The sequence below is a fragment of the Scophthalmus maximus genome, chromosome 18, assembly GCF_022379125.1.
Source record: "Scophthalmus maximus strain ysfricsl-2021 chromosome 18, ASM2237912v1, whole genome shotgun sequence".
NCBI lineage: Eukaryota > Metazoa > Chordata > Actinopteri > Pleuronectiformes > Scophthalmidae > Scophthalmus > Scophthalmus maximus.
Genome location: NC_061532.1, coordinates 2,438,838 through 2,451,995, shown reverse-complemented (window position 1 = coordinate 2,451,995; position 13,158 = coordinate 2,438,838). Strand labels below are relative to the sequence as shown.

Here is a 13,158-nt window from a genome sequence, read left to right as displayed (position 1 = left end):
TAAGCAGGCAAGTCGAGATCGCACAGAACAAGTGCGAGGAGAAGAGTTGAAGCTCAAATTTGTGCGAGCAACAACATAATCTAAGTGCGAGCAACAATGTATTTGCGCACAAGCGCAAATGCAGGAAGAAACAATTTGAGCACAAGAGGGAGCTATTTGAGCGCGAGGGCAGATTTTGAAGGAAAGAATGACAAATCTGAACGTGAAATCACTAAGTAATGCACACAAACCGAAAGACCACGCTCTCGAATAAAGCTAGTAAAATAACTCCACACTTTCATAGCAGTCCCATGTCAGACTGCTGCCACTCTACTTTCAGGTGTATAATTGGGTCCTTGTTCAATATTCAGCTTCAGATCAGAATCACTCAAATATGTAACATGTTCATGTGACCGCCTCCAAATTTCACAATCTTTTTTTTTTTTTTTTTTGCTCCCTCACGAATTCTGGATTAAATGTCCCTCTGTTGTCAGACATCTGGAAACGAATGACTCTCTGCTGGTCATGTGGAAACTTTTGGAACGCCCTCACCATGAGCTGAGCATCGTTGCGCATCCGCCCCCCTCCCCCTCCGCCTCTCTCCCTGCCTCCTGTACCCTTCAAGCACACGCCCCAGCTCTCCCTGTTCAGCCTCTCCCAGTCAGCGGTCCAGCAGCGAGCTCCGCGCGTCCTCTCCGCGCGTCCGCTCCGCCACGCTGATGATTCGCCGGGCGCAGGAGGAGGTGCGCTCGGGTACAAGTGAACTTGAGAGGAACGTTAACCCCATGATTTTCTTCCCGAAGCACAGTGAAACCAGTGTCGCGTACCGGACGCATATTGAGTTCTTTTGCGTGTTTTATTTTTGTTATTATTATCATTGTTGTTGTGGCGCACCTGGTTGCTCCAGCGCGCGCGCTACACGCTTAGCGGAACATCCGAATTGGAGCCCTCTTGGCGTCAACCCCGGGAGTGAAGGGTAGAAGCCGTGTCCCACTGAGGATGCCGAACAGGTAAATACGCATCTTTTATTTTTTTGTAGCGGAGTAGGCTCTTCATTCTGAAGGCACGGGATAAAACGTATGGTTCAAATATTCCATCCACATTCATACAGTGATCAAGCAGTGCCCATTGTTATATGGTTTCCTCTTTGTCTCTGCTGTTAGTATTCAATTTTATTTATATAATATGCAGAAAAGTATCCCCCCCCCCACACCCAATCAGGATTGTTGTACTGCTGCAGCAGCTCAGTGATAAAACATCATGTATTTTTCAAAGACAAAAATAAATCTTCTTCTGTGCACATCAGAGGAAAATCATCTCAAATGTACACACTTTTAAACTATTCTCTCTGGCTCATGAACTTTCCTCCACTCCCAGTGTCTAATGTTGGTTCTGGCGCCACAGTCACAGTGTCTTTTCTATCACCTGGTCTGTTGTGGGCGCATTTACTCTCTAAACCGCCTTCTTGGTTTATCTGGAGGTCGACAGCTGAGAAGCTTCACTTCCTCAGTGTTCAACATTTCTTCCCTTGTCCCGTGTGTTGGTGTCAGTGCTCTGTCACTCCTGTCTACGGGATTTATTATTGTCTCAGGCGACAGGTGCAATTTCCAGTGCTGCTGCCTGCATCATTACTCTGCATTAACTATCTATAAGAGGCCTTTTGTTATTAGTGAACTGCCCAGAGCTCTGTGGCTCAGAGGATGTAAAAGGTGGAGCAATGAGCTGAATGCAGGCTGCGTGTTGCACTGCTCTGGTTTAACGACAACAGCATGATAGTGCTGCTTATGTAGATTACTGGAGACACTGAATCTGCCTACAGCAAAACTCTAATTTTTGTTATAGCTTTATGTGCTATAATAATTTATAGCCCAGCATGAATATAATTTTACTACATACATGTCACTTTGTTACTTAAGACTGTTCTAATATATCATGATATATATAATGTATAATATAAATATAATTAATCAGGAGTCAACCAATTATCCATCTGACTCATCATTGGATCTGATATTTAGCTTTTTTATGATTATTGGAATTGATAACAATGATTGTTTATTATAGCCACAATGCGGTTCAGTGCCATAACATTTCTATTTGCTACAACAATTAGATTTCAGAACATCTTCAGGCTATGAGGTGGATATGCAGATATGCCGTGAGAATTCCAGCCTGAGCTTTAAACCAATGATTACAAATACATTCTCAGTTGTCTGTTTATTACGTTCACCTTTCTTAAACGAATGTAGTCTAATTCAAACCCTCCCTTCATGAAGGTTATAATGTTCAGTTTTTATAGAGTCTGTGGAGCTGTTGAACTGTATTGTATTATACATAAATTTGTTGCTGTCTTTTAGTTATGTGCACCTTTATTGATATAAATGGGGTGGTGAAAAAATAGAAACACCTGGACAGGTTTCTAAAGACTTAATGTAGTAGTAGTTTTGAGTTGGTTTGTGTAATTCTTAATGAATAGTATCACATGCAAATATTGGTTACTGGTCTCCCTTATTATTAATAATCGCATCGGCCCTAATAAAACCATATCCATTTAATCTAGTGTTTGGTCAAACGCTTGAATGTGTTTGTGACAAACGACCTCCTGTGGTTGCATGCGGGAGGTTGTCTCTGATAGGTGACGATGGTTCTACAGTGATGCTGCCATCCCCCTGCGGCTTCCTTCTAGTGATGACCATGGGCTCTAACGAGATGATTCTATCATTTAAAACTGTTGTTTTAGTTCACTAATCCTCAAAGTGGCAGATCAGATGCTCATATGGATCTTTTTTTTTTTGTTCTTAAGGAAGTCACAAAAAATTATCCTGTGCCGACGTCCACCACAGACAGGATTAGTCACTCTTTTGCTGTGAGAGAAAAGGTCCCTTCTCTGTTGAAACGTCGTCAGTCTACAACATCTGATCATGTGTTAAAAATGTAAAAACACCAGTAGACCATCAGCCATCTTTAATCTTCACTTCATCTGCAGAAAACAAGATGAGAATCAATGAATGCCTGAGTATCAAACTTAAACATACACCTCTTGTGTTTTGAGCCTCTTTGTGTGCACTCTGGCACAACTGTGTCATAGAAAGTCCTGTTGCTCTGGCTGCACCATAATTATCGGTTTTGCTATGATTTCTAAATTTATTTATTGACATTGTTAAGATGGGAGCTGGGGATCCTGACAGCACAGCGCAAATTCAGCTGATTGTAGCAATGTATGTGTGTGTGTGTGTGTGTGTGTGTATTTGATTGATTTATGATTGGAGACAGGTCAGTAGAACCTGTAAAAACCAAGCATTGTTATGCTTTTTGTATGTGTTCAGAATAGGGTCATGTGATGATAATAATAATAATAATAATAATAATTATAATAATAATAAAATGTTTCATGATTTGGACAGTGCTATGCATCCTCCCACTCTACACACATGCAGGAAATGTCCATGAATGCAACACAAACAAACATGGAGGAGAGTGAATGTGACACAGAACAGGAGAAAGATTCTGACACCAACACAAAATGAGATGCTCGTACCTGAAATAGAGGCTACTTCTTTCAAATGGACCAAGACTGACACAGGCCAGACCGCAAATTATGCCACAGACCGAACCCCACAACAGAAGAAAAACAACACTAAGCTCTTTTACCATCTGCACAAGAATCATGTCAAACATGATGAAGAGAGAGTCAATGGATGAGAGACATTAAAGTACAGTTGAGAGCTCAGAACAAACCCCAGACTCAGATGGTACAAGAGGCTTTTACCTGGATATGGAAGAGAATGCAGCTGTTGTTACAACTTCACATCTGCAAACACATGGACAGAATGTACACATCTGACAAAAGGTTTGAGTAACGATAAACGGCTTGTTTCTTCCTCTGATATGACATTTTGGTCATATCCTACGGCCATATAATGTTCCGAGTGCTTCTTCTGTGCACTTGCAATCACTGGTATCAGTATTCATTTACAATCCCATTTTACAGACTCAAGTTTAGAAAATGTGATACTACTACTACGTTTTCTAAAAACTTTTTTTTATGGCATGATCGTAGCATGAATGTAGAATTGTAATTGGTTATGTTGATTTTACTAAAACCTCCAAAACTGAGGTCTTGACCTCAGCATCTTCAACAGCAACTAGACACTCCATTCAGTCATTTAGGTAATATTTACTCCCAGTCATCCCCCTTTGCCCTATCTCAACTACACCCAAAGACAACTTCTGCATCACCTCAGCGTGACACCCATGCATCACAGTCTTTGGGTATGACTCTCATCAGACATCAGCAGTAGATGAGTTCCTGAAGGTCTATTTTGAGGTCACGACGGCACGCACACCCAGCAGCCGCAGCAGCAGCAGCAGCCAGGACAGCATATTGTCCCATTCATCTTAATGACTCCTGTGGGCAGGGCAGAAGCGGACATTGAAGAAAGGCCTGAAAACGCTCTTCAGTGACCTTCTGGGAGTAACAAATGGAGTGCCTCATGCCTCGTGCCTGGCAGACGGTCCGGCCCAGCTCAGCCCGGGAGGCTGCCAACTTCAGTAAAACTGTGAAAAGAAAAGAGTGAAGGAGGGAGTTGGTCTATCAGTCTGATTTTACAGCAGCCTCTCCACTGCATCAGTCTGGCAGCTTCCTCACGCTTGAGTCACTTATTGCATTTCACTCACGTTCGCCTTTGCAGAAGCACTAATTGAATGCATCCAGTATTCAGGCGAAGGCCCACCTATACTGTACCCACACGACCTTGGTTACGGCCTTCTGATAACTTAAGCAGAGTGGGACACCTGGGTTAGAGATTAGGTCCTGTGATGTACTTTTTTATCACCCATGATGGTCAACCTGCTATGTCCTGTTTGAGACATGTTTGGGTTCCTACAACATGCATTCATTTCTTTCTTCGCAAGCAATTATGGAGGCAGGGGGGACGCAGAGAGGAGGAGGGTGGCTCTGTGGGACTGAAATCCACTGATGGTGCAGAAATTTGTCAGCTCTCCGTGCTGACAGACACCCTTATCCAAGTCATCTTCTCATGGATAGTGATATATTACTAAGGTGACCGTAATCATTATTCACGGACCTGTCTTCCTCTCCCTGGCACCCATTCCTTGTCTGATCAATTGCGTTCTATTACCCCGCGGTAATGATTTGTGGAGGTCTGTGGTGCTGTAGGAGCTGAAGGATGCCGTGTTGCGGAGCCTTCCAAAACAATCCCATAATCCTTATCCATTCACCATATGCGTTCCATTCTCCAGATTTGCTTAATGCAATTTCGGTGTCCTCCCACAACAGAGCCCCACTGGAGTCCCACAGGATTCATCTAATTTGATTATTTATTTTTTCTTCCTTTGCTTTCTTCAGCTCCCCTTCGTCAAAACACTTGTTTAAATTGAATTTGTTCTTTGTTTGAAATTAAGGCTGCATTTTAGGATGATATGTATGCGTGGTTACTCATTGGCCCATTAGCATTTCCCCTAAATTGTTTTAGAAGAGTCCAACATTAGGATGTTTAAGTTAAACTGACACCAAACAGAAAGATAACAAATCTTCAGAGGCTGTTGATGCGTAATATGTGGAGTTTCTACTTGATGTTAATGATTATTTGATTATCAAATCCATCAGTTAACTTTGTGCTGATTGAATACCATAATCAGAAACTGACTAACCGGGGCTGAAGGTTCATATTTAAATTGTTTACACTACTTAGTATCAATATAAAAATGTCTTAATGGTGAAGTTTTCTTGCAAACAAACAAAAGTTCTGGTTTCATTGAGCGTTTCTCACCAAAACCCACATCATGTAATGTGGCCTCTGACATAGTCCATTGCTTTGAGCTTCAGTCCTTCATCATTAACAGACAGTGAATTACTATGAAGCAGAATTAGGCTTCCTGTTTGTATTTTGTTCCTACTCCTGTCCTGAGTGATCTCAGCTTTGTAAGAAATAATTATTGGGTCTAATTTATTATAAATTTATTGACGTCTTCACTGTTCAGCAGGGGTCAGCAAGTAAGTTTGGCTGAGGGCCAGTTTTTTTTTTTAAGACAGTAGATGGCGGGTCAGTACATCATCAAAAGTCTTAAAAAATGCACCTGGAATTTGCGACACTCACAGATTGCTTAGTGAGCTTCTCCACTGTCATCAGATAGAGTTGTGCAGTCAGAAACAAGAAGAGCCACAGATGAGTGCTGGTGTCCTAGGAATGGGCCTGCAATAGTGACACATAATCTAACTTGTGTCTTCATTAGTGTTCGACCTATATATCGGCCGACCGATAATATCGGCCGATGTTTGCGTTTTTTACGTGTATCGGCATTGGCTGATGCGCGGCTGCTACGTTCGCCGATAGTTTTTTTTGGGAGGGCAGATCCGGTCGCCTATCGGGCCCGGCCCCGGCCCCGCTCTCTCCGGAACCATTTACCCAGCGCCTTCGCGGTGCCTCTGGCCTAGGCTGCGGCACTGCAAGCCCGCCGGGTACCAGACTCTCCCTGCTCCTCCGGAGAGCGGGAGGGGGATTCAATGTCTCCCAGTCCGCTCTGCCGCCGCCGCCGCCGCTCCTCCGACGACTTCTTGCTGGCTCCAGCCGGCTTAGTCGTGGGTTGCGGTTGACGGAGCACCTGGTGGGTTTGTGTCTTTCTCCTTTTTCTCCAAACCCTTTTTGCCTCGTGGAAATTGACTTTTTAATCTCGGGGGGCCGCCGCCGACGGCCGGGCGCGAGGCTCGTGGTTGCTGTTTTACGCATCCTCCACGTCCTCGCGCTCTATCTGCTCGTCGGCTGGCTCTTCTCCCCCGTACCCTCCTTCTCTTCCCCGCCTTTCCCCTCTCTGCTTCGGCAGGCTGGGACTGGCGGCGCCCCCCCGTCTGGCCCCGCACAGTCGGGCGCGGATGCCGGTGGACTTTTTTAGTCTCCGCGCTGACCGCGCCGCAGGCTTTGCGCAGGGGATCCCGTTCGCTGGCGGACGAGTCCCGGTGTGGTGGGAACTCCCGAGATGCTCCAGAGCGACGTGAGCCTCGTCTCCCTCTACCCAGGGAGGCGAGCCACGGCCTTGGCCATAACCACACTTTGACTAAGACCTCAGATCAGACGAGACAACCCGCTGAATTTAATTCTATTTAACTATTAAATTGAGGGAGCAAAAGTAGTATCGGCTCCAAATATCGGCTCAAGAAAATCGGCAGTCTGTATCGGTCATCGGCTTAGGCTGATGAAAAAAAAATCTGTATCGGCATCGGCCCTAAAAAATCTGTATCGGTCGATCCCTAGTCTTTATCCGTCATTTTGCAATACTGTATGGGAGATGCAGATGTAATGTTAACCAGCTGGGGATGCTGTGCAGCGAGCAACTCCTTGACAGCTCAAGAGATGTGCTACAGATGCTCGCACCAATCGGTAATTCACGACTTTTCACATTGATAGCTGTGATTCAGCTTGATATCAAGTTTTGCAGCAAAAAATGGACGCTTTCGTGCTTTGGAGGCAAAATTGCTAAAGAAAAAGTTATTTTGTTTGTACTGCTGCCACACCCGAGATCAGCACCCATGAAATCAGTAACATAATGTGAATCTATTGTGGCGAGCCAGATGTCATTGCTGGCGCCTACGTTTTTGCCTGTGGGCCGCCTAATGTCAATTCAAGCTTATTAAGATATACCACAATGATGGTTAATGTGTTGTTTTAATGGAAACTTAAATGCACTGTTATTAGTTTCCTTTTGGATCATCTTTCCCCTGTATCTTTCTCTATGCTGAGTTACTCCTCACCTGTGGGCAGTCAGCTGCTCTGATTTAAGAATGAAGATTAACTTTGTTCTCACTAAGCAGGAGAAATTACTCAGGGACAGGAAAATATAAATGTATGATGTGGAAAAAAATAGTGCTGTCAACATTAACGCGCTAATGTTGACAGCACATTAACGCGTAGTTAATAGTTGACAATTAAATAGTTAATTGTCAACTATTTAACGCGTTAAAAAATTCAACGCCATCGACGCATTTTGTTTACTTCCTGTGGTGGGTGACGACGTGTGCCGCATAACCGTTAACCATTAGCCATCCTGGCTAAAGATGGATACAGACAAGGAAGGACTTCAAGTAGTTTAAAGTGTCACACGAAAAGTGACACGGGGAAATATGCGATACACACACGAAACAGGAATTGTTTGTCACTTTCACGATGGACGTCAAAAAGAAAAGCGATCAATATATCGCAAGATACTCTATGTTGGAAGAAACAAGAAATAGTTTGAGCGGACGCCCTCTGAGTTATGCGGAGGGAGAGGAATAACTTGAAGCATTAATGTGTTTCCGCATTAAAGTCAGCTCGAGGTTCCGCTCGTCATCTGTTGCAGTGAAAACGCTCAACATTACAGCAATGATTTTTTTCAGAAACACGGAAAAGGCAGAACACACTCACTGCCTGTCACATCACAGCTCACACAGGAGATGGTTCCCTGACGCGTCCAGATATTTAGCTCCTAGATATCTGGACATGTCGGCTTGGCCTCAGTGGCCTTGATGTTTTGTTTTTTTAATCTGTAGTTCACAGGAGAGAGTCTGTGCCCAAAGTTAAAAAGATGCTATTAAACAATAGTATTTGAATTTAAATACTTCCTTTGTGTTTATTCTACAATTAATCCATCATTTTAAATTTAAATATCCATTATTACAAACTTCAGTCTTACGAAGAAAAAAAATGGAAACACGATTAATCACAGCAAATTGTGCGATTAATTATTATTATTATTTTAATAAATTTTAGTAAATTTAAAAGAAAATACTTGCAAATTTACAAGAAAAATTTTCGGAAACATTGTGTTTTGTTTTTCAAGGAACTATCGCTTCAGGATCACCACAGACGCTGTTACTGCCGTGTATGAAGCACAGACGCTTTAATCGGTTTCATTGTTTTATACAACTAATCTGCAATTTATAAAATGTATGTCCCATTGTTTTGTGACCAAGAGTTGGTGGTGGGAGGGGTTATGGCTATTTTCACTGACTGTTCACAGCTAAGCCCGCAGGTAAACGGACCGCGGTGAAGTTAGTTTTATGTTGAATATCCAGCTTAAAACTAACTTCACCGTGGTGGTAAGTGGGACTGCACAAGGCTTTCAGCAGGGATATTCAACTATATTGTTCAGGGGGACACATTTTTGTTTCATTTTCATTTCCCCCCTCCCCCGGATCCGTATTTTTTCTTCTTTTCTACAATGGCCCTCATACGTCATTAGGAGGGGAACTGGAAAATAATCTAACATTTGTAAACACAATGGCTTCAGAAATTATCAGACCTCTTCACTTTTTGCGAACTTTGTGTTGTAGATTCAATTTTGTGTAGATATTTCTCCACAATTCTACACTCGGTTGAATTAGTCCAGGATTTGATCAGAAGGAACACATCAGGTCCCACATTTCACATGACAATATTAAATGGTTTTGAGAAGGACTAAAAATACACCACTGTCATGTGGTGAATGACCTGAATGTGAAGCTGATGGTGTTTTATGTTTTATCTTCTTTCTCCTCAGTGCAGGAGAATGAAATGTTGTCTCCTCTCCCTCTGCAGCAGACGCATTTTAAAGCCTTTGACTGAAGTTGTGCTGGAGCTTTGCATGGATCCATATTTATTACCTCTGCTGTGTTCGCTCTGTAATTGACTTCTGAACACATAAATAATGATGGTGGTTATGGCTTCTCCTTCTCCCCCTTCTTCCCGCTGGGCCTCTCCCTCTCACTGTCCATCCTCTCTCCTCTATCTCACCTCTGCCTCCTGTCACAGCAGTCCTGCACAGAGCAATACGTTTGAAACAGAGGGGTAAACAGCCAAATAAAACATGATCTTTCATCTCGTCGTGAAGATTTTTTGTGGGCCCGTGTGCTGCTCAGTGGTTAGAGAAGACATGGTGCAGACATGGCCAGGGTGAGGGCATTAATTCCCATGGTGGCCACTCGTGCTCAAGATGTAAGCAGTCATAGTATCAGGAGGTGCATGTACTGAGTGAGCACTTACATATGCCAGTTAGCACAACTCAGAAAGAGGCTGTATAGCGATAACAGAGCCGAAAGCATACTGGATTTTTCAGGCTGATACAGGTGTAATAAGAACATTTACAATGTGTCAGGTTTTTTTTTTTTATCAACATGACCGAAAGAAATGCAAAAACTGATCATGATATTTAGCACATGGGACCTTTTATGTTGAGTATGAAAGAGAAGATTGAAAAAAGAAAATAGTTGAGGTCCACATTTTTCCAGGGCTTTCAGCCATGTTACTGTCTTCGTCAAGGGATGGAGCTCACTCATTTTATCACTTTTTAAAACTCCAACAGTATATGTAACCTTGTTCCATATACTTGGTCCATATTATTCATCCATCCATTATCTATACCATACCTGACATCAGGCGAGAAGTGGGGTTCACCCTGGACAGGTCGCAAGCCCATCACAGGGCCAACATCTAGAATCAAACAACCATTCACACTGACATTCACACCTATGGTCAATTAACCTGACCCCAATCTGCAGGTGTTTTTACTATGGGGGGAAGTCTGGGTGCCTGGAGAAACTCACACAGACAAGTAGTAGTTGAATGAATGTAGTAGTTGAATGTAATAAGCATGTCATTTAAATATATACGATTACAGCTTGTAAGAAAAAAACAATACTAATATATACTTTCTTTTCTAAGTAACAGCTGACTAAAACAGAATATAACAGGACAATAGACCAACACAGTGTTTCACATTAATTAGCTAGACTGTGGCAGCTGCCATTGTTCCACAAGGAACTGCATTTTTTCACACTTAATAACGTATAAGATCATAAGATCTTATTATATCATATATATATATATGATAATCTAATCATCTAACACACACTCCATTGTGCATGAAAGGAAATTGAGTACATGTTCAGCGAGGCAATCACAATAATATCCTGCACAGAAACACATGCTGTTAGGTTAGTGTGCAGTTCTGGACCAATGTCCCAGGAATACAGAGATAGTGCCTTGCAAGGGGGGCCAGCCTTGAGAAGTGTGTATGATTGAACTTTATTTTTTTTTAAAGATTTTTACCGATATTTTGGCTGATAAACGCAGGTCAGCCATAACATTATGAACACTGAGAGGTGAAGGGAATGACATTGATTATCTCATTACAATGGCACCCTTCAGTGGGTGGGATATATAAGGCAGCGAGTGAATATTTAGTCCTAGAAGTAGATGTGTTGGGAGCAGGCAAAATGGACAAGCAGACAAGCATACAAGCAACTTTGGCAAGGGCCAAATTGTGATGGTTAGACGACTGAGTCAGAGCATCTCTAAAACTCTTGTTTGGTGTTAATGGTCTGCAGTGGATAGTACCTGAAAAAAATGGTCTGAGGAAGGATTTGTTGGGTTTTCCCTGTCATATTGTAATATTGACCCCCCTATGTAAAGTGCCTTAAGACAATGTATGTTGTGATTTGGCGCTATACAAATAAAATTGAAGGACAACCCAAGAACGTGAATACGGTCATGGGCGCCCACGAGTCATCGTGGTGAGCCAAGGATAGCCTGTGTTGTCTAATCCCAAAAAAGACCTACTGTAGCACAAATTCTTTATCTCTCTTCCCCCATGCATTTACATTACATGTCACTAACTCTGTGTTTTTCTCTCTCCTTTAGTGCAGGTATCTCTGACTCCAGGGCTTCAGGATCGTTGTTATTATTATTATTATTATTATTATTATTATTATTATTATTAATAATAATAATATTACTATTAAAGATAACGTCATTTAATCTATGAATTTCATTACTATTATTCTCATCATAAAAAACAGTCTGGCAGTGTATGACAGTGGTTACACAACAGTTCCTGGTCTCTCTCTCTCCTCTCTCCTCCATTTCTCTCCTGTCACCCCAACCGGTTGACACTGTTTTTTTCCTTTTAAAGGGAGTTTTCCTCCACAGTGCTGGTTATTAGGGGAATTGTTGATGTGCTCTGTAATATTGTGAGTTCTAGACCTCACTATGTAAAGTTCATTGAGATAATATAAACAAATGAAATTGAATTGAATTAAATGTCTTGGTGCCAGATACCACAGCACACCTTAAGAGGTCATGCTGAGTCCATGCCTTCACATGGGGCCTTCACAATATTAGGCAAGTGGTCATAATGTTATGGCTGATCGGTACTGTATATAGCCCCACCTTACATGTGAACTTCTGTACAGCAACTTGAATTGTTCTCTTGGAAAGCGTTCCAACCTGCAAATCTAAAAAAAACTGTTTTGGAATAATTATGCCATTACTAATGAGGGCATTACACATATGGATTGACGTAGCAAGCCTGTGGGAAAAAGTATCCAGCTACAGTAAAGGGGGTCGTATTACATGTTGTAGAACACGTCACCTGCAGACTGTGGATCAAACAGTCAAAACTAAACCCTTTCTACATTTTTGTCGAAAAGGTGGTTTGTAGCCACACTCCAGGAGGAGTATCAGAGCAAAAAGGAGCGGATAAAAACATAGATTTGCATTTAAATATAACCAATTACACATATCAAACAGGAAAATAGAATTAAATTAAACAAGCCTGCACCAAATAAAGCCATGTTTCTGCAGTATTGGTAAATTGTTGATTTGGCCCTTGTTACTTAACCTGAAGACACAACTGAGAATCCGCAACACTGTTCAGCTAGGACCAATGCCTCATGTGTCCAGGCTGAGAGCTTTGTAAACAATTTAGTTATGACACTATTCCATCAGCCAAAGCATTTCTATGCATTATCTATTCTGTAAAATAATCAGCAAACATAAACACTGATATGTCTGTGAAAGCATCATACCGGCCAACTGAAAATTGGTCGGGCTCATTTTTATATTGTAGGCTTTACTGAAATATAATGTATGTGACAAAAAAAATTGAGACGCCGGACACCACTAAACCCAACCGCTTTGTTTCTAACTAACATTGTACTGCTCACTGTGTTTCCACACGGTTGATTATTATCATAGCACAACGGGCTTCTGAGCGAAAACAGTGAAACAGGCGTATAAGCAATAAACATGTTGCTTTTTCTGAAAAGTAAACCACTGTTGTGTATTTACTATTGCTCCTGTTGTATGAGTGGCATAACTCCTGTTGTGAATGGGGCAGTACGTGGAGTGTGTGCGGTGTGGTGTGTGT

The 13,158-nt window shown here is 42.2% G+C and overlaps 1 protein-coding gene across 2 annotated transcripts in view; it reads left to right on the top strand.

The window, feature by feature from the left end:
* The first annotated feature begins 598 nt into the window (after positions 1 to 598).
* Positions 599 to 13,158, top strand: part of LOC118290692 (heparan sulfate glucosamine 3-O-sulfotransferase 5) — a 78,410-nt gene continuing 65,850 nt past the window's right edge. For both annotated transcript variants that reach the window (XM_035618506.2, XM_035618505.2), the window contains exon 1: positions 599 to 989. The gene's annotated coding sequence lies outside the window, so the exon portion shown is untranslated. The remainder of the gene's footprint in view (positions 990 to 13,158) is intronic.